At 42.0% G+C, this 3832-nt stretch overlaps 1 non-coding gene across 1 annotated transcript; it reads left to right on the forward strand.

Moving 5' to 3' along the window:
• Positions 1–3391: 3391 nt before the first annotated feature.
• On the forward strand, positions 3392–3499 carry LOC127743065 (small nucleolar RNA R71). The gene has a single exon (XR_008004374.1). It is a non-coding gene; the product is annotated as a small nucleolar RNA R71 (small nucleolar RNA).
• The last annotated feature ends 333 nt before the right edge of the window (positions 3500–3832 follow it).

The raw sequence follows: 3832 nt of genomic DNA on the forward strand, positions 1-3832 counted from the left end.
CCACATCAAAATAATTAATCTGTTATAAAATCTGAAATTCATGCAATTCTTCTCTTTTTCAATTAAGAACATTTTTCATTCAAGAAAGGTGATGGATTCATGGACATTCATAACTTTAAGGCATAGACACTAAGACACTAATGATCATAAGACACAGACATAGATAACATAAGCATGGAAATTCGAAAAATAGGAAATAAAGAACAAGGAAATTAAAGAACGGGTCCACCTTAGTGATGGCGGCTTGTTCTTCCTCTTGAAGATCTTATGGAGTGCTTGAGCTCCTCAATGTCTCTTCCTTGCCTTTGTTGCTCCTCTCTCATGATTCTTTCATCTTCTCTAATTTCATGGAGGAGGATGGAATGTTCTTGGTGCTCCACCCTTAGTTGTCCCATGTTGGAACTCAATTCTCCTAGGGAGGTGTTGATTTGTTCCCAATAGTTTTGTGGAGGAAAGTGCATCCCTTGAGGTATCTCAGGGATTTCATGATGAGTGGGATCTCTTGTTTGCTCCATCCTTTTCTTAGTGATGGGCTTGTCCTCATCAATGAGGATGTCTCCCTCTATGTCAACTCCAACTGAATAACAGAGGTGTCAAATGAGATGAGAAAAGGCTAACCTTGCCAAGGTAGAGGACTTGTCCGCCACCTTATAAAGTTCTTGGGCTATAACCTCATGAACTTCTACTTCTTCTCCAATCATGATGCTATGAATCATGATGGCCCGGTCTATAGTAACTTCGGACCGGTTGCTAGTGGGAATGATTGAGCGTTGGATAAACTCCAACCATCCCCTAGCCACGGGCTTGAGGTCATGCCTTCTTAGTTGAACCGGCTTCCCTCTTGAATCTCTCTTCCATTGAGTGCCCTCTTCACAAATGTCTATGAGGACTTGGTCCAACCTTTGATCAAAGTTGACCCTTCTAGTGTAAGGGTGTTCATCTCCTTGCATCATGGGTAAGTTAAATGCCAACCTTACATTTTTCGGACTAAAATCTAAGCATTTCCCTCGAGCAAAAGAAGAAAAAAGAGAGTAGTAGAAGAAGAAATAGAGGAGATGGAGATGGCTTTGTGGTTTGGCCAAAGGGAGAGAAGTAGTGTTTAGGTTGTGTGAAAATGAAGTGGTAAAGATGGGTTTATATAGGAGTGGAGAGAGGGTTAAGGTTCGGCTATGTGAGGGTGGGTTTGGGAGGGAAAGTGGTTTGTAGTTGATTGGTGATGTAGGTGGGGTTTTATGAAGGATGGATGTGAGTGGTGAAGAGAAAGATGGGATTTGATAGGTGAGGGGTTTTTGGGGAAGAGGTGTTGAGGTGATTGGTGAATGGGTGATGAAGAGAGAGAGTGGTGGGGTAGGTGGGGATCCTGTGGGGTCCACAGATCCTGAGGTGTCAAGGAAAAGTCATCCCTGCACCAAGTGGCGAGCAAAAATGCTCTCTATGCCAATACTGCGTTTAAACGCCAGCAAGGTCTTCCTCCAGGGTGTGCTGTTTTTCTTTCTGTTTTTCATTCTGTTTTTGCTTTTTCAATTAATTTTGTGACTTCCCATGATCATCAACCTACATAAAACATAAAATAACAAAGAAAAATAGATAAAAATAACATTGGGTTGCTTCCCAACAAGTGCTTCTTTAATGTCAGTAGCTTGACAGAGGGCTCTCATGGAGCCTCACAGATACTCAGAGCAATGTTGGAACCTCCCAACACCAAACTTAGAATTTGGTTGTGGCCTCCCAACACCAAACTTAGAGTTTGACTGTGGGGGCTCTGTTTGACTCTGTTTTGAGAGAAGCTCTTCATGCTTCCTCTCCATTGTGACTCTTCATGCTTCCTCTCCATGGTGATAGAGGGATATCCTTGAGCCTTAAACACAAAGGATTCTTCATTCACTTGAATGATCAATTCTCCTCTGTCCACATCAATCACAGCCTTTGCTGTGGCTAGGAAGGGTCTGCCAAGGATGATGGATTCATCCATGCACTTTCCAGTCTCTAGGACTATGAAATCAGCAGGGATGTAATGGTCTTCAATCTTTACCAGAACATCCTCTACAAGCCCATAAGCTTGTTTTCTTGAATTGTCTGCCATCTCTAGTGAGATTCTTGCAGCTTGTACCTCAAAGATCCCTAGCTTCTCCATTACAGAGAGAGGCATGAGGTTTACACTTGACCCTAGGTCACACAAGGCCTTCTTGAAGGTCATGGTGCCTATGGCACAAGGTATTGAGAACTTCCCAGGATCTTGTCTCTTTTGAGGTAATCTCTGCCAAGTCAAGTCATCTAGTTCTTTGGTGAGCAAAGGGGGTTCATCCTCCCAAGTCTCATTACCAAATAACTTGTCATTTAGCTTCATGATTGCTCCAAGGTATTTAGCAACTTGCTCTTTAGTAACATACTCATCCTCTTTAGAGGAAGAATACTCATTAGAGCTCATGAATGGCAGAAGTAAATCCAATGGAATCTCTATGGTCTCTGTGTGAGCCTCAAATTTCCATTGTTCCTCATTAGGGAACTCATTGGAGGCCAGTGGACATCCATTGAGGTCTTCCTCAGTGGCGATCTCTGCCTCTTCCTCCTCTCCAAGTTCGGCCATGTGGGTCATGTTAATGGCCTTGCATTCTCCTTTTGGATTCTCTTCTGTATTGCTTGGAAGAGTACTAGAAGGGAGTTCAGTAATTTTCTTGCTCAGCTGTCCCACTTGTGCCTCCAAGTTTCTAATGGAGGACCTTGTTTCAGTCATGAAACTTTGAGTGGTTTTGATTAGATCAGAGACCATGGTTGCTAAGTCAGAGTGGCTCTGCTTAGAATTCTCTGTCTGTTGCTGAGAAGATGATGGAAAAGGCTTGCCATTGCTAAACCTGTTTCTTCCACCATTATTGTTGTTGAAACCTTGTTGAGGTCTCTGTTGATTATTTTTGTTGAAACCTTGTTGAGGTCTCTATTGATCCTTCCATGAGAGATTTGGATGATTCCTCCATGAAGGATTATAGGTGTTTTCATAGGATTCTCCCATGTAATTCACCTCTTCTATTGAAGGATTCTCAGGATCATAAGCTTCTTCTTCAGATGAAGCGTCCTTAGTACTACCTGGTGCAACTTGCTTTCCAGACAGACTTTGAGAAATCATATTGACTTATTGAGTCAATATTTTGTTCTGAGCCAATATGGCATTCAGAATATCAATCTCAAGAACTCCTTTCTTCTGATTTGTCCCATTGTTCATAGGATTCCTTTCAGAAGTGTACATGAATTGGTTATTTGCAACCATTTCAATGAGTTCTTGAGCTTCTGCAGGCGTCTTCTTCAGATGAAGAGATCCTCTAGCAGAGCTGTCTAATGACATCTTGGACAGTTCAGACAAACCATTATAGAAGATACCTATGATGCTCCATTCAGAAAGCATGTCAGAAGGACACTTTCTGATCAATTGTTTGTATCTTTCCCAAGCTTCATAGAGGGATTCACCTTCCTTCTGTCTGAAGGTTTGGACTTCCACTCTAAGCTTACTCAATTTTTGAGGTGGAAAGAACTTTGCCAAGAATGCATTGACTAGCTTTTCCCTAGAGTTCAGGCTTTCTTTAGGTTGTGAGTCTAACCATATCCTAGCTCTGTCTCTTACAGCAAAAGGGAATAGCATAAGTCTGTAGACCTTAGGGTCAACCCCATTAGTCTTGACAGTGTCACAGATTTGCAAGAACTCAGCTAAAAACTAATTAGGATCTTCCAATGGAAGTCCATGGAACATGCAATTCTGTTGCATTAGAAAAACTAATTGAGGCTTAAGCTCAAAATTGTTTGCTCCAATGGCAGGGATAGAGATGCTTCTCCCATAGAAATC

This window comes from Arachis duranensis, chromosome 1 (genome assembly GCF_000817695.3).
Source record: "Arachis duranensis cultivar V14167 chromosome 1, aradu.V14167.gnm2.J7QH, whole genome shotgun sequence".
In the NCBI taxonomy this organism is placed as follows: domain Eukaryota; kingdom Viridiplantae; phylum Streptophyta; class Magnoliopsida; order Fabales; family Fabaceae; genus Arachis; species Arachis duranensis.